At 47.8% G+C, this 18440-nt stretch overlaps 1 long non-coding RNA gene across 2 annotated transcripts in view; it reads right to left on the bottom strand.

The window, feature by feature from the left end:
* The window catches only part of LOC144805532 (uncharacterized), a 61244-nt gene that overhangs the window by 29530 nt on the left and 13274 nt on the right, over window positions 1-18440 (bottom strand). For both annotated transcript variants that reach the window (XR_013605534.1, XR_013605535.1), the window contains exon 3: window positions 2941-3010. This is a non-coding gene — a long non-coding RNA (uncharacterized LOC144805532). The remainder of the gene's footprint in view (window positions 1-2940; window positions 3011-18440) is intronic.

Below are 18440 nucleotides of genomic sequence, written 5' to 3'. Positions count from 1 at the left end.
CTTGCCGTGCTCATACAGATAACTCCTAGCTCCTGCTTCCCGAGTGACAACAGACACAGACTTTGGCTCTGAAACTGACGAGGCAAAAGACTACGACACTGGGGATGAGCAGGGAGGTGTCTCCACATGATAATTATAAGGTACATTCCCAATTAGGGGAATGGGACACTTATTGATCACCTGGAGAATGGGAAAGCAGATTAGTGCATGTGTAATTATTGACTGCCTCTTGATTCACCTACTCATGTATAACATATTGGTATGATATGTCTATGTATACTCTGACTGCCAGTTGTATGTTGACAAAATTAAAATAAAGTTCTGAAAAAACAAAATAAAGTCATTACATTGACCCCAAACCCCAGAGGCACTAGGTTTGGGGCCTTGTCCTCAGTATAAAGGATTCCCTCCTCCCAATAGGTTGTGTGTGCTGCTTGGGGGTCAAGGGGACCAACAATGTCAATCATTTCCCTTTCACAGGGAACGGCAACAACTGGAAGCGGGATTAAGAGGGCCTTTGGGTGCCCACCTCTCGTGCCACTGGTTTGACAGATGGGACAGGAGTTACAAGTCTCCTTCACTTTCTGGTGCGTCCCTGGCCTTTAGTTCTGGTCCGATCAAGGTGTCCAGCTAGTGGGATGCCCTAACCGGGTCCTCTAGGAAAGATACAAACAAGTTTGCCCCACTGAAGGGAAGATGGCTTAACAAGAGCTTCTGAGAGTTACTTACCTTCAAGACTCTCATCCAGATATGCTTGTGGCTGCTTTCACTGATCTTAAAGCAGATGTGGCTGCACAGACGCCAAACAATACGTCATATACAACTCTGACCCGCAGTTCTATCATGGAAAGCCGAGAAGCACAGTCAGTTCTTTGATAATCTCAAAGAGTCTGGACAGAATAAGTCGTATGTGTGGCTGCTTATAATGCACAAATGGAGGCGCAGGAACTCCCCAATCGCCTGAGGCTCTACCACTCTCCTAGTGGCACTAGGTTTGGGGTATTTGGCCTCAGTGTAAAGGATTTCCTCCTCCCAATACGTCCTGTGGGCACCACTGCCATCACCTCCTTCCTGTGCTGCAGCTTGCCGTCACAGGTTTTCAAGAGTGGGACAGGTTTTCTGTCCCTGGCACATATCTTCCCTAGAGGGTCGCCCCAGGGCCAAAAGCTCATCCTGGTAAAACTTCAGCTCCTGAGGCTCAGTTGTCTCTGGGGTTGACCCATCTTCCTCCTGAGGAGAACGGTCTGGTGTCTGACTAGAAGCTTGTTCTCCAGTTTTCATGCATTTTCTCTTGGAGGACTGGGCCATTATTCCAGACTTCAGCACCTCTTTTACACCCGGGCTCTGCTCTGTGCTATGGTTTTCACACACACAGCCAGTGTGAGGTTCCAAGCATTTCTGCATGGATCCTCAGTTCTGCCTCAGCCCAGGCTAAGGACTCCAAATCATTGCCAAGAAAACAATCAACTAGTATGGATGAAGAGACTGCTACCTCTTCGTTGCCAGCAACTCCTCCCAAATCAAAAGACACCCTCGCCTGCGGGATGGGTTTTTGTCACATTTTCAGAATTGATGACTGGAAAGGCCCTTCCAGGCAGATGCTGTTCCAAGGAAACTATCTGCTCAGTCACCATGGTGATGCTGGCACCAGTGTCTCTCCAGACCTCCACCCTAACCCCATGTGCATGTTAGTGGGCCAGGCAGCTAAGGTGGCTAAGGCCACATCCCTACTTGAGTCACCTAAGAGATCCCATCTGGAGATGGGCAGCTGCAGGTACTGCAGGTGGACCAGAGGTATATTTCTTGTTTTTACAGTCAGAGTCTCGAGCTCAGTGCCCAAGTGACCTACAGCCATGGCACCAAGCCCATCTTAGGATCCCAGTTCTTACCCTAGTACGCACCCTTTGGCTGTCAAGAGTCTCTGGGCCCACTCTCTTGAACAGGTTTTTGGGGGCCTGAAGTAGAATCTTTCTTTTTCAGGTTACCTCATTTCCCTAGGGTCGCTTTCTGGCAAAAATACACGGCATGCATAGACAAGGTTTGCTATGTAACCTCTGGACTCCTGTAAACCTAAACAAACACCAGTAATCAGACACTAGGGACATCACCTGAAGCTCCTAAGATTTTCCTTTTGTTTGGTATCTTGTTTTTGTGAGGTGGGTTCTTAGGATAAGCTATTTTTGGGTGTGTCTGGGGGTGGGGTGTGTCAGGTAGCCCCTGTGGTAGACGATGGGATAGAGGATAAGGAGTGCCATGCCATCCCTTCATATATTTCTCCCCTCCTATATTCACAGTCCCCTTTTACCAGTTGTCTGCTTTGCTGTCATCAAGAAGTGGAGAGAGGGGAATCGGCAGGCGGCCCCTTTAAGCCGGAGCTGAGGACGGACATCAGAGGATACACACTTGAAGAAGGGGGGGGGCGGAGAGCGCGTCAGGTTGGTCAGTAGTTGGTCCAGCTACACGCGGCATGGGAACGCGAGGCGGAAAAACCAGCGGGGGAAGACCGGAAAGACAGAGAAGGACTAACAGCCTTACGAGAGAGAGAACCGGAGCCCAGGGGAGGTAACAGCTTGTCGGCGAGCAGAACACCCGAACCTGGCGGAGGAGGGAAAGCCGAAGCAGAAGACCAGACCTCACTGAAGGACACGGAGTCACCACGCCATGGCCCCGAAGGGACGTGGCTCTTCCAGGTGCGTGGGCATCTACGGGGCTTTTGGAAAGGGGCTGAGTTAGAGAGGGACGGGAGGGGAGGCTGAGGGGTGAAAGGGACCCAAGGAAAAGGAAATAAGTGAGACGGAAACAAAGACAAGAGCAGAAATCATCGGCTACTCTATTTCTTTTGGTTGCTCCAACCTCTACACTCTTCCTTGACATTTATGCATAGCTATTATTTATCCCTCACATCCTCCCTTGACTAAACCATAAAGCAAAAACACTTACCTGAGTCTTTTCCTTCTGTCCGAGGGACGACGGCGGTCGAGGCTCACCTAAGGGACTGAAGAGGAAGACCCTGTGGGAAAGAAGAATATAACTGAGACCATCAATTATTGTGATTCCCTGTAATACTAATAAAAAGTGCATACCAAGAAACTATTCAATGCAGTGTGCTCCCTCTTGACCGACTCTTCTACAACGGGGAGCTACATACTTTCCCTACAGGAAATAGGAGACAGAAACACAGAGACCAACAGACACACACAGACACACACACACGGGAAAGCATAGTAGGAAAACGCTATATACAGTTTTTATATGCTTGCATATGTACATTGTTTTAGAAAGATGGTGGAACTATTTATTCTGTTCAATGTGCTTATTTTGCTCATTACTTTTATCTGCTTCTATTATCATTGCAGTTCGGCTGGACTGCTCCCATTAGACACAGGGTCAAGACTGATTTGCATATGGCCAGGCCTGAACTGGGGTGACATGGTGAGCAAAATAATGATGGATTTACCCAGATCTCTTGACTGAGGATGAATGTTTTGATTTGTTCTGCATTCCATCCATCAATTGTGTGTCTTTTGCTCTATTATCATTGCAGCACATAAATTCTATACAAGAATTACGATGGTTAAATTAATAATGAAAATGCTAATGTTATGTTATTTTAATTTGATATCGCGCACAAATTACCCCTAAGCAGAAACTACTTTAAGGAGAAATTTAGGATTGGTACGTAGAACCACTCTATCTTTGTGAAGTTGAAAGAAAGGCTCTTGTATAGTTAATGCCTGAAGTTCATCAACTCTCCGTTATGAGGAAAGCAACTTTCCATGATAGGAATTGTAACGGACATTTGTGCATTGGTTCAAAAGGCAGGCCCATTAGCCTTGTAAGAACTATGTTTAAGTTCCACTCTGGAGCAGGGGGAATACTTGGCGGTATAACCCTTTTTAATCCTTCCATGAAGACTTTAATCACAGGTACTCTGAAGAGAGATCGGTGTTGTCTATTTTGCAAGTATGCAGCTACGACTCCCGGGTGTAAACAAATGGATGTGTTAGTTAATCCACATTGCTGTAAATGCAACAGATAACAAATGATGTTCTGCACAAACGCATCAATGACGATTGATATTGTTGTTGTTACAATAGGCAACAAAAGGTTTCCATTTGCTGCATAACATGCTCTAGTAGTAGGCTTTCTAGCTTCCTTGAGAATATTCATACAGTCTGGTTGTAGTTGCAAATAACCAAACTCTACGACTTCAGGAGCCAAATCGCTAGGTTGAGTTCTCTGGGAATTGGATGTCTGATTTCTCCATGGCTCTGAGTGAGGAGACAAGTAGTGAGATGTAGCTTTTGATGTGGAACCACTGAGAGTTCTAAGGTTGAGAGTACCACGGTTGACGAGAACATGTGGGGGCTATTAAGATCAGTGAGGGACATTTGTCTGAGCTTCCGAACTATAAATGGAATTAGCAGGAGAGGCGGAAAAGTGTAACCAAAAGCGTTTTCTCCATGTTAATTTCTGTAGGAAATTTTACAACAAGCTACAGCCCGAACTGCTGAACGGAATTACCCGAAATTTGGCAAAGAGGTAGAGCTTGGTTCAGAACGCGACCTTTTGTAAAATGGTGTAAATCCGTTCAGTAGTTTTTGAGAAAACCAAAATTAAGAGTAAAAAAATCCATTTCCCACAGGAAAATTTGTTCAAGGCTACAGCCGAAACTACTGAACGGAATTACCCCAAATTTGGCAAAAAGGTAGTGCTTGGGTCAGAAAGCGACCTTTTTAGGTCTCACCTGAGCCAGTGCATGCCCTGCACTGGAGAGACTTTTAGTAAGTGGGCTTCAGAAAATTCTACCACTGTGGCCTAGAGCTTGCAGTTACGCGCTTGGGCGCGCGCTCCCGAGCAAAGGAACTATCTGGCTTTCCTCTCTCCTCATGGGTCATCAGCTTTCAAAATACGAGAGTTTTCTTTCACATTCCTGAAGTGGATAGCTTCCTTTTTATTTGCCTATATACCCCTACCTCTCTTCTACCCCTCTACCTCTACTCTACCCCTCTACTCTACCTCTCTTCTACCCCTCTACCTCTCTTCTACCCCTCTAACTCTCTTCTACCCCTCTACTTCTCTTTTACCGCTCCACCTCTCTTCATCCCTCTACCTCTCTTCTATCCCGCTACCTCTCCTCTAACCCTCTACCTCTCTTCTACCCCTCTCCCTCTATTCTACCTCTGTTCTAACCCTCTACCTCTCTTCTATCCCTCTATCTCTCTTCTATCCCACTACGTCTCCTCTACCCCCCTACCTTTCTTCTACTCTTCTATCCCTCTACCTCTCTTCTAGCCCTCTAACTCTCCTCTACTCCTCTACCTCTCCTCTACCCTTCTACCTCTACTCTACCTCTCTTCTACCCCTCTGCCTCTCTTCTACCCCTCTAACCCTCTTCTACCCCTCTAACCCTCTTCTACCCCTCTATACCTCTACTACCCCTCTATACCTCTACTACTCCTCTACCCCTCTAATATGCCTCTTCTACCCCTCTACACCTCTTGTACCTCTCTACTACCCCTCTACCCTACTACCCCTCTAACCTACTACCCCTCTATTACCCCTCTACCTCCCCTCTACCTCTCTTCTACCCCTCTACCTCTACTCTACCTTTCTTCTACACCTCTACCTCTCTTCTACCCCTCTAACCCTCTTCTACCCCTCTAACCCTCTTCTACCCCTCTATACCTCTACTTCCCCTCTATACCTCTACTACTCCTCTACCCCTCTAATATGCCTCTTCTACCCCTCTACACCTCTTGTACCCCTCTACTACCCCTCTACCCTACTACCCCTCTAACCTACTACTCCTCTATTACCCCTCTACCTCCCCTCTACCTCTCTTCTACCCCTCTACCTCTACTCTACCTCTCTTCTACCTCTCTACATTTACTCTACCTCTCTTCTACCCCTCTACTTCTCTTCTACCCCTCTACCTCTACTCTACCTCTCTTCTACCCCTCTACCACTCTACCTCTCTTCTACCCCTCTACCCCTTTTCTATTCTTCTACCCATCTACCCCTCTACCTCTCTTACACCCCTCTACCTCTACTCTACCTCTCTTCTATCCCTCAACCTCTCTTCTATCCTTCTACCCCTCTACACCTCTATCCCTCTTATACCCCTCTACACCGCAACCCTTTTCTACCCTTCTACTACCCTTCTACCCCTCTTCTATCCCCTTCAATCCCTCTACCCCTCTTCTACAGCTCTACCCCTCTTCTACCCCTCTAACCCTCTAATAACACTCTACACCTTTTCTACTCTTCTACCCCTCCTCTACCCCTCTACTACCCCTCTTCTACCTCTACACTACTTCTCTTCTTCCCCTCAACCTCTACTCTACCTCTCTTCTACCTCTCTACCTCTCTTCTACCCCTCTACCTCTCTTCTACCCCCTACCTCTACTCAATCTTTCTTCTAACCCTCTACCCCTCTTCTACCCCTCTACCTCTTTTCTACCCCTCTACCCTTCTTCTACCCCTCTTCTACCCCTCTTCTACCCCTCTACTATACCTCAACCCCTCTACTACCCCTCTACCACCGCTCTCCTACCACTCTACCGCTCTACCACCCCTCTTCTCCTTTTCTACCCCACTACCTCTACTACACCTCTTATATCCCTCTACCCCTCTTATACCCCTCTACTATACCTCAACCCCTCTACTACCCCTCTACCACTGCTCTACCCCTTTTCAACCCCTATACACTATTCTACCCCTGTATCCCTCTTCTACCCCTCTACTACCCCTCGTTTACCCCTCTACTTCTCTTTTACCCCTCTACTTCTCTTCTACCCCTCTTCTACCCCACTACCTCTCTTCTATTACACTACCTCTCTTCTACCCCTCTACCTCTCTTCTACGCCTCTACCTCTCTTCTACCCCTCTACCCCTCTTCTACCTCTCTACCCCTCTTCTACCCCTACACCTCTACACCTCTACCCCTCTACTACCCCTCAAACCTACTACCCCTGTAACCTACTACCCCTCTCGTACCCCTCTACCTCTCTACTACCCCTCTACCTCTATTCTACCTCTCTTCTACCACTTTACCTCTCTTCTATCCCTCTACCTCCCTTCTACCCCTCTACTTTTCTTCTATCCATCTAACTCTCTTCTATCCCTCAACATCTCTTCTACTCTTCTGCCACTCTACCTCTCTTCTACCCCTCTACTCTATCTCTCTTCTACCCCTTTTCCTCTCTTCTAGGCATCTACCTCTCTTCTACCCCTCTACCTCTACACTACCTCTCTCTGCCCCTCTACCTCTCTTCTACCCCTCTTCCATACCTCTACCCCTCTTCTACATCTCTACACCTCTTCTACCCCTCTATTTATTTATTTATTTTTATTTATAACACTTATAAAGTGCGCTAATACCAATCGGTGTCCTGGCGCTGAAGTGGTATTTCCCTGAGAATGGGCTTTCGGAAACTAGAGGGAAAAGAGCCATGTTTTCAGATATTTCCTGAATGCCAACAAATTCTCGTTTTGTTTAAGGGTAAGCGGAAGGGAGTTCCACGCCATTGCTGCTCCCCTTACAAAACTCCTGCCGCCTCAGCGCGCCTTCCTGATGCGGGCTGTTTTAACCAGCCCCAGATTGGGTGACCTAAGTTGTCTCCCTGGTCTGTACCATTGAAAGTGATCCTGAAGGAACAAAGGGCCAAGACCGTGTAGCGCCTTAAAGACAATACAGAGGGCCTTGAACAGAATCCGCTTCCGCACCGGGAGCCAGTGCAGCTTCTCCAGTTCCTTGGTAACTGAAGAGAACTTGGGCAATCCCCCCAATAAGGCGGGCATCCGCATTTTGTAGGACCTGAAGTTTGTTGAGCACCCCCTGTTGTGCCTCCAAAAAAAGACTATTACAATAATCGAGGCGTGAAAGTACCAGGGCTGTCACCACCGTCTTTCTACTTCCCTCCGGTAGGAAGGGGAGAACCTTCCTAATAATTCTCAGGGTCCAGTGCATGGAGGAAGTCAACGCCTTAACTTGTGGTTTGAAGGAGAGTTGGTTGTCAATAATGACACCAAGATTCGTCACCTTTAAAACCGGGGAGGGCGGAGGTCCCATATCAATGGGCCACCAGTTTGGGCTCCAAAGGTTGGTGTTTGACTCAAAGATAAGCACCTCAGTCTTGGAGGAGTTCAATTTTAAGCAGCTTTTTGCCATCCAGGAACTAACTGCTGACATGCAGTCCTGGAGCCTACCTGCCACACCCACCTCTGTCCCCGGGAGTACCGAGACCACAATCTGGGTGTTGTCTGCGTAAGATGTTAGCTCGAACCCGAAGGATCTGATCACCGGGGCAAGAGAGGATACATAGATATTAAATAAAGTGGGTCTTAGGGAGGATCCCTGTGGGACCCCCCCTGGGAGTTCGAAAGGTCTTGATTCGAACTCCCCCATAGCCACCACTTGTACCCGGTCTGTTAAGAAGGCTTTCAGGATGTTAAGTGCTTGACCCTGGACCCCGCAGCCCTCCAACCGATCCACCAGAATAGCATGGTGGACCGTATCGAAGGCCGCCAACAGGTCCAAAAGGATCAGCACTGCCAGGCCCCCTGCATCAAGCACCTTCCGGACCTCCTCTGTAGATTTAATAAGAGCGGTCTCCGTGCTGTGACCTTCCCTAAACCCATGTTGGGCTGGGTCTAGGCCCTTCGAGTTACGCAGAAAAGAACAGAGCTGGGAGTTCATGATTTTCTCAATCAGCTTAGCCGGCAGCGGCAGCCTGGATATTGGCCTATAGCTGTTAGGGTCCGTGATATCCAGCAAGTGGGCAGATCGAGGCCCGCTTCCAGAGTTTAGGGAAGTCACCCTTCTCAAACATCAGATTGAATATGCGGGCCAAGGAATCTGCAATGGGAGCGGCTGCCAGCTTTGCAATTGATGTAGGGCAGGGATCTTGGGGTGAGCCTGATTTAGTTGCCATCAGAAGTTTTAATACATCGCCCGTATTGACTGGGTCGAAGGTCAGGAATTTAGCCCCCGGGGGTCCGGCCGGAAGATTCCCGTGGGACTTCTCCGAGAGACTCTGGACCACCAGAGGTTCCAGAGAGGTGAAAATTAATTGAACTTTGTTCAGGAAAAAATTTGCTAGTAATTCACAAAGTTCAATATTAGGTGGCACAATCACAGATTTAGGGGAGGTCAGACTGGCCACTGTCTTGAAAAGTTCCTTTGCTGAGTTCTTGGCCTTCTCAATACGATCCGTATAGTAAACACTCTTCGCTTTCCTAATGCTATCTTTATAAACCCTCTGACTAGCTTTCAATCTCTCCCTATCAAGCTCGGTGTAGTTAGCCCGCCAAGTCCGTTCTAATTTTTTGCATGCTACTTTGGCTTCCCTGAGCGCGTCGGAGTACCATGGAGCTGATGGAGCCGACCTGGTGGGCTGACACCTCTTAGGAGGAGCCAACTCGAACCGCTCTATCCCTCTACTAGCACTCTACTCCTCTTCTAACCCTCTACACCTCTTCCCTTTCTTCTACCCCTCTATTACCCCTCTACTACCCCTCTACTACCTCTCTACTACCCTTCAACTCCTCTTCTACAGGATTCTATTAGGGCAGTAAATTGAATATTGACAAACAGAAGTGTTATTTCCAGAAACAGTGAGTTCTGCAGAATGTCTGTGTATCTTTTATCTGCACCTCACGGACTCCTCACATTCCTCTTGAGGGAAGATCCTGCCTCCTACTCATTAGTGTCGTTTCAGTAACTGTTTCTATCACGTGTTCATGTTTCATTGACTTGTATTAGGAGAAAAGTGTATAAAAATACATTGTGTAGCATTAGCATTATATACTCAAATTGCTTTAGGGTGGATGCTCTCGTCCATTGCAAAGATAATTGTCACTTGTTAGTTTGCTTGGCCTTTTGCTATTTTTGCATTAAATGTATTCAATGTAATCTGCCTGTTACTAAATGACTGACTTGAATTGCATCTTGCTGATGTGAGCTGCGGAATTGCTCGGTGTATTGTGTCTGCCATGATTTTGTTCCTCAATAAAGGTTTTTGAAAACTTAAAAAAAAAAGAAACAAATAATATTTTTTTTGCATTAAATGTATGATAGATTTGTTGGCCTCCTGGTGTGCTGTGTTTTAATTTACATATCACAAGAGATGACGAGGAAAATGACAGTCCAGTATACACATTCTTCACATAAATCAACTCACAGTATACTGTTCTGGAGGTTCAGCCCCACAGACATTATCTCTAACTGAACGCAGGCACCCTCGGAAGCATGTGCTTTTCAAACCAGTTGACCTCTGATGCGACGTCCTCGCTATTGGATAAGTCAGTTTGTCCTGAATTTTAGGAGGGTTACCGTATCTAGTGCACTCTGTTAGGCAGCGCTCACCTGTGGTAGTAAGATGGTAATAGGCACCTTATCACCTATGCACGGTGCAGGGCTTTGAGTTACAGAGCTCCTCGCGCTGTGGAGAAGATTAGGTCACATTTACCCATTTTCCCATATTTGGTCTTGATGAAATGCCAACAGATTGCTCCATGACTACACAAGGCATGAAAAAGGTTGACCTGAAGAATAGACCCCAGCTTACCAGCAGGTCCATAGGTAATCGACACTTTCACACAGTGATAGGGGCCATTAGTTCCTCAATTTCTCTGCAACTGTTTTTAATCTCAACATGGACCAGGAAGATCACATTAACTATATTGCGGCAACTGGCCGATAGTTGATCTTATAGTCATACTTTCACCAATCTCACATCTGATGACACAACATCCTCTGTCCTACTATGGTCATCCGGAGTACTTAATAAAAGATCTCCGACAAAAGTGTCCTCTTGTGGTGCCCGCCAGGCATTGTAGCGCCGGCCTGGTGAGGAGTATAGCCCAATGATGAAGCATGTCACCTTCAGGCGAGTGAACGCATCTTGTCTTAAAATCACATGCTTCCTAGGGTGTCTGCGTTCAGTTACAGATAATGTCTCTAGGACTGAACCTATGGAACAGTATACTGTGATTTGATTGCCCTTCTGACCTACCGGCCATTTCCGCCTGCCCTTTGCTGCTCTGTGCTACCCAGTGACCTGCTTGTTGTTTGTGGCTGCCTTCTTTGACGGACTTCGCCCCATCTACATCGCGGAGAGCGGGACTGCCGGGACTCCAGTTCCCAGGAGGCAGCGTGCTCTCGCGACATTTCCATCGGGCCAACAAGGATAAATTAGCGTTGGGCCTCCCGTGGCGCGGGACGAGCGCGGGCTCGCCCGGGCCAAGGGCAGGACCCTCCTTGCCCGTCAAAGGCCGGGCAGGGCCACCCCCCTTGAGTCTGAAAACAGGACACATCCCATAGGGACGGACGCTAGACCCAGAGTGGCAATAAGTGAACCGCCAGATTCACATTGTGGACCCGTCCTCCAGTGAATGAGTGGAAGTAATAGCTGATTACATCAGTTTTAGCATTTAGGGAGGCAGCGCCTTGTGCTTTGTGGACTCTATTTCATTTTTAGTGCCTTTCGTACTGTATGTAACGTAGGACCTGACCATAGTTCTATAGCACATCTGCGCTGTAACCGTGGGAGTAACGAAAACCACTCAGTATGAGTAAGCGGAAGGTGATTTCTGGGGTAGGGGGCGGGGTTAAGGGGACCCCTGATGCATTTCATCAAAGAGCAGAATCACTGTTAGTCCCCGAAATTCAGCTCACAGAAAAAAGATTGTCGCTAGATACACTGCTGGAACATAAGCGATCATCAATGGGCCCCATAGCAAGGTCTAAAACACCAAGTAAAAGCATCCTCCAAGGTCAATCAAAGCAAGATAGTGGCAGCATCACTAGTGCTATGGTTCATGTTCCCCATATGATACAGGAGGGTGGCTCACTTATGTACCCTAATGACCCACTTATAACGGATTCTGACCCTGACCGGTCTCACATTAGTATTGAAGAGGTGGAGAAGAATTCCAGCGCGTCCACTCCAGTGATTGACAGGCCAGAACAAGGGCCATCAGAGTTGGTAGCCTCTAGGGCCAACTCAGGTATAGGAACCATAGTAAGGGGGGTGGAGAAGTGATCACAAGATCAAAAGGTGCAATAAAAGACACATCTACTACGCAGTTGGTATCACCTCTAGCTGACGCAAGGACCAGGGGCACACGATCGGGGGGAGGGGCCGACTGTTTCAAAGCCAAAATCAAAACAGAAGGGTGCCGTAAAGACCAGCAGAGTGAACACTGCCGTGGGACCCATTTGTAGCACGCAATGTTCAAACTGTGGGAAGATGGGGAGCGGACAAGGAATGGAAGATGTATTAAGGTCAAATTTAGAGCTCCTTTTTTCCACCCATTTGGGACCGGTGCTGGAGAGAATTAAGGTTATTGAGGAAAAACTATCTCGGCTATGCGATCAGGGGAATAGTGTGCCAGGTAGAATTAGGGGACCGGAGGAGGGGGGAGCAGAAGGGATCATACTCAAAGCCCACAACTAGTTATGAGGGTCAAGGAGGGGGGCACCGCGAAGGAGGGCAGTTGGGCAAAGACAGTGAGGGCACCAACAAGGGTGCCTTGGCGAGTAAAACGAACGGGACTACCCTAAGCATAAACAGAATGGGGCCACCTAATACGTTTTGTCCTGACACAGCCCAGAGGGGCTTGGAGGGAAGAAGGGCAATAGTCAGTGAAGAGGAGTTAACAATAGCGGACGCTGTGCAGAGCACTAGGGGTTTACCGACATTGGATCTCCCCCCAGCCTCAAGCCCCTACACAGTGGTCCTTGTAGGGGTTCCTACTAACGGGGATGAGAGGGAGGAATCCCCTCGCACTCTAATTAACAAGACAGCACATTGGCTAGTCAAAAACACAGGTTTCAATATCACACAACACAGACATATTCTGATGGCAAGGAGGGTGGCTTGGATCGGAAGTAGCAGAAAGAGCTTTGCGGGTGATTGTGTGATTTTGAATTTCAGATATCCAGAGTTAGTCAATGAGCTCCTCCATAGTCAATCCAGGGGTCAATACCAAGGGGATGGAGGGTCCAGTATCAGACTGCTCCCCTTGGCTTTTTTCTATAGGGATATGGCCCATAGGAATATGCAAGGTGACCATAGGAGGAATAGGATTGCATCAGATGGGGGGGACCAGCTAGTTTCACTCATTAACCGATTTGCACCTCTCCACTGTGCTTCAGCCCTAAATGAAATAGATTGACTGGTGGGGGGGTTGAAAGACAAGAATAGCGCGAGGGGGGAGGGGTCACCCATAATAGGAGACAATGAAGGTCCAGGGCGCACACAGTCAGATGATTCCAATGCCAATGTGAGAGTTATAGAGCCCGGTGAGAGAAATGTGGAGAAAGATGCAGGGAATTTGGGTGAAGTTCCTGTAATGCCCACTAACCTTACAACTGTCACGGCAGGCAGTCAAATAGTGGGAGGGATTAAGATCATATCCTGGAATGTAGCGGGCTTAGCCTCTAAAATAAAAAATCACAACTGGCTAACGTATATTAAGAAACATCAAATAATCCTCCTGCAAGAAACATGGGAGTACATAGTAACACCCAGGCAATAGAAGGCTACAAAATGTTTTTCGTCCCAGCACGTTAGTCAGCGCCGGGGAGGGCAAAGGGGGGTCTGACTATTTATGTCGATCTCAGACTCTCAGGAAGGTGGAGTGAACTTAGATGGGCCTCGGACTGCACACTGTGACTCACATATCGTAATAAGGGTTTTAATTTAACTGTTGTAAATTTCTATAATGCCATTACTCCAGGACAAACTCTCCAAAGCCTAAATGGATTAGGGGCTCGGCTGGCAGGCATGGAGGAGCAAGGGGCACTGTGCTCCCAGCTATATTAGCAGGGGATTTCAATTGTCACCCATGCCCCTCCCTAAGAATAAATGAGGGGAACTGGTCGGCTTGCCCGACTGTAGAGGGGTGGCACCTGAATCACACAAGGGAAGGAGGAGCGCTGAATAAGATCCTGGGCAGGCATGCCCTAACATATACCATGGATATGATTGGTGGTGAGGGCAATAGCATGGTCATCCCTACTTTCAAAGGCAGGGCGAAGGGCACTATAATTGATTTTATTTTCGTTACACCCATGTTAAAGTGTCAGGTTACAAAGTTTGAGATAGAGGTTAGCATTTTCAGCGACCATAACCCGCTTCTCCTGTGCATCAGAGATCCAAATGCGGTACTTCTATCACAACGTAGGGGGGCTGGAGGTTTAATTAAAGCCACTGACCAAGGTAGGAGACTAAGGCGGGTCAACACGGACAGTGAGGCATTTTACAGAATCTTACTGACACAGGCCGAGTCCAACGTTTGGAAGTGTTTGGACTTGGAGGTTGAGGGGGCAGACCTGATCAAGGTATTTGAGGGAGCGGCCAAACAAATAGATGGCTTACTTAGGGGCAGGAAGATCAACAAGGAACACAGTGCACCAAGGTGGTTCGATCATGACGGCACCGTCGCCTTGGGGGATCTGAAATCGGCTCTGAAATGCGTACCTAGGGACAGAGGGAAGGTATCAAGCTGCAGGGCTAGGTACAATAAAACACTAAGATGCCGCAGAACCGTATTGCAGAACCAGGCATGGGAAAACTTGAGAGAAGCGGCCGAGACAAAGGACTCGACTGCTTTTTGGAGAGTTGTTAATGAACCATGCTTTCAGGATTCAAATAAACCCAAGCTGGCCTGCCACATCCTCCCAGAAACCTGGCTTGAGCATTACAAGGGCCTGTATAACCATGGTAGCATTGAGAACTGGAAAGTGTGAACCCACCCCAGATTACCTTTTCCTTGGGAGAAATAAAGGCGGGGATTGAGGGGGTAACCCGTAATAAGGCGCCAGGACCTGATGGGATTCCACCAGATCCCCTCTTAAGCCAGAAAGAACTCTGGGTGCCCATACTCACCAGAGTAATAAATACCGCAGTGCAAACAATGATGCCAATATCCTGGTCTACGGCCACAATAGTCCCCATATTTAAAAAAGGGGGACAGAAATAGCCCTCAATGCTATAGGCCTATTTCATTAATTGATGTTACCGTGAAAGTGCTAGGTAGGGCCATTCTTAACCGATTGATTGGGCGGAGGAACATAAGATCATTACGGATACCCAGTATGGGTTTGGGTACGGCCGCTCCACCACAGATCAATGCCTTAATTTATATCTCCTGGCAGCCAAGTACACCGCAGCCAGTGAGGGGACGGTGTACATGGCTTTCATGGACCTCACCTCGGCATTTGATCGAGTAAATCGGAAGAAATTGTGGGGACTATTGGGGGCCTTGGGAGTCGACCCTGGTCTGGTAAATATATTACGGACACTGCATCAGAATACTTCTGCCCAGGTCAGATATGATAAGGAGGGAAAAGTCACAGACCACTTCCCATGTTCAAGGGGAGTGAGGCAGGGATGTATTTTGGCCCCCTTCCTCTTTACTTTATATATAAATGGTTTGACCTAGGCGCTGGTATCTCTAGGGGTGGACTGCCCTCAGATAGGTAGGAGAGGGATACCGGTGTTACTGTATGCAGATGACGCGGTACTCTTGGCCCGCACTGCGCGTGGACTGAAGCGCCTCATAGATGGCTTTGTCCATTTTATGGATAGCTTGTATTTGTCACCGAACCTCACCAAATCATATTTTATGGAGGTAGGGAAAGGACCATCCAGCAAAACTAAGTATACAATAGGCACACAGGGACTGGAAAAGGACAAGTCATTTTCGTATCTGGGGATCATGTTCGACAGTCGCCTTAGTTTTAAAGCCCTTGTGGAGGAGAAATGCAGTAAACTAATTAACTCAACAGGGGCAACTATGAATTTTGCAAAGAGGCTAGGCCGATGGGCTCCGGAACAAACCCTGAACCTCTACAGTTCTGTAAGCTGTGCCAAAGTTTTATATGGGAGTGAGGTCTGGGGCTTTATAGACCCGCTTAAGTTACAAATAGAAGAAAACAAATATTTGAGGCGGGTACTGAAAGTCCCACAAAGCATTTCCTCCTACATGGTTCATGAGGAACTGGGTATAACCCATCTGTGTGATAGGCTGCAAAGGAAGCCCCTCGCATGCTGTATTAAGGTATGGACAAACCCAGAGGCAGCGTTAAGTCAACAGATAATATCAGACTGCATTGCACGTGCACGGGGTTACAATATTCCTTGGATTAGACATATCAAGGAAAATCTGTTAGCCATGGGTTGTGTTGAATATTTTAACCACCCGACCAAATTGCTATCTAAGGATTAGGGCCTGGGAGAAGGACCCGGGGACTGAGGTGAGACTTACCAGACTAGCACCGGCGCAAAAGGAGTGGAGGAATGCCGAAGAAGCGATGAGCGGAGAGAAGACGCGGGACCCGATACACCGGACAGGAGGACGGAGAAGAAAGCTGGTGAGAGGACTGGTGGTGTCCGGGGGAGGCTGGGGAGCAGCCGCAACTCTGGAGAGTTGCGGCGGAGCCTGTGAGTAATACTGTCTCAAGGCTATTAGAAAGGGGTGAAGCGGGAGCGAGTGCAGGGTGTGACTAGTTATAGAAGAAGGTTGCTAAATGTCTGCGTGGTCCGACCCTATTGAAACCAAATGACAGTAGTTTTGTAAATGCATGAACCTGTGAAAGCCTCACCATCTTGACAACGTCTATACTTTCGAGCACTCTTGTACCTTTCCCTAAGCATGTTAAAACAGACCCCTTTTCCCCCTCTCCTCCCTGTTCCTAAAACTCGGTTTGGGCTCCGCGGTCCTTTCCTCATCTCAATCTTGCACAAACCCAACCTAGAGCACAACGGTGTGGTGAAGGAAGAGAAAACCCAACCTCATTAGAGCTTTATACTTACGGTTCCCTAATTTTTTTTTTTTCATCCTCCTAGGAGCCTCCGGGAAGACCACTGTGGTAACCAGGATAAGGAGAACAAGACAACACCTCTACCTGTGTCGACCCCCTCCAGCTCATCACCGGAGTCGTCCGACGAGGAGGAACCCAAGGGACAATCAAGTCACCAAATCACAACCCCTTCTGTTCTTAATAAATCACCTACTTTTAAACCACTTATTCAGCCTCCTCGCCTGTATATAAAACCTGCCCTCCCACAAGTGGTGTCAGTAGTGGGATTGAAAGGCAAAATGGAGGCTGCCCTAGCGAAGATGTCCGAAAATCAGGAACACCCTGGGAAAGTTATGGAACGTTTTTTGACTGTTGTAGAAGAAGATCGCGATAAGATACAGAAAGTTCTAGCGGGTCAATGACAGACCCACGGAGCAGCCATGGATAAACTCACTGAAGTCCTAGGACAACAGAGAGGTCCTACCACTTTGCCGTCTGTAGCGTTGCAGAGATATGTGGCTGGAGAGGATCCCGATTTTTTTTTCAGTAACTTTGAGAGAATGGCAACAGCGGCATCCTGGCCTGCAGACAAATGGGGGCAATATCTGGGTCCTCTGTTATCCGGAAACTTACAAGCAGCCTACCAAGCAGCAACCCTTCAAGGGGCGGTTCCCTATGCAGACATAAAAAAATGTATCCTAGGAAGGCTGGGAATAGACGATGAGGCATATAGGATAAAGTTAAGACAAATGAAGGAAGGACCTCAAGAAACTCCTCGTGCATTATACTTTAGAGTGAAAGACATGGCGGATCGTTGGCTAAATCCCGCGACAACTGATAAAGACGGGATCATGGCCAAGATTTATGTAGAACAATATCTAACATCCCTTCATCCTCCAATTCAACGATGGGTCCGCCAGCATGCTAACCTCACTTTAGAAACAGCAGTAGAAATAGCCAGTGCGTATAATAGCGCTCAGGACTTTCAGAAAGGATGAGAAGACACTACTGGGAAAATCGTGGGACATAAAACCCACCAACCCCTAGTAGCCAAGAAACCCGAACCTCTTTCTCTCGTTCCCAGTGCCCCTCTGCCTAGTATCCCGCTAATTAGACCACCCTCTGTGGGACCACAGTGTTTTCAATGTGGAGGGATGGGGCATATAGCTAGGTTCTGTCCACAAAGAGAGGAACCTGTGGAGATAGGGATGGCCCGCAATTATTACTGCTCTCCCATGGAAAAGAAGCTACCTCCATATAGGTGTACGGTCTCTGTAAACGGACAACCCGTAACCGCTTTAGCTGACACTGGTTGTTTACATAGCGCAGTCAGACCGCAAGACCTTGGAGAGAATATAGGTTCCATAGAAGGAGTGGTGGCCATTAAATGTGTACATGGGGATACCAAACCTTATCCCACTGCTCGGGTACAGACCCAACATCCCTAGGACTCAGGGACCTCCCTAACTGTGGGACTAATACCTCGGTTACCCGAACAAGCCATTTTAGGAAATGATTATCCTAAACTACCCCAGTTGTTAGAAGGGTCTTCTTTGGCTAAAGATGAGTGGCTTGCTACTGCCCCTTTTTTCAATGATACCGACAGGGAATGGCCTTCTTCCAAAAT

The sequence above is a fragment of the Lissotriton helveticus genome, assembly GCF_964261635.1.
Source record: "Lissotriton helveticus chromosome 1_1 unlocalized genomic scaffold, aLisHel1.1 SUPER_1_unloc_13, whole genome shotgun sequence".
In the NCBI taxonomy this organism is placed as follows: domain Eukaryota; kingdom Metazoa; phylum Chordata; class Amphibia; order Caudata; family Salamandridae; genus Lissotriton; species Lissotriton helveticus.
Note: the sequence above shows the minus strand (reverse complement) of the source record. Positions and strands in the feature narration are given on the sequence as shown.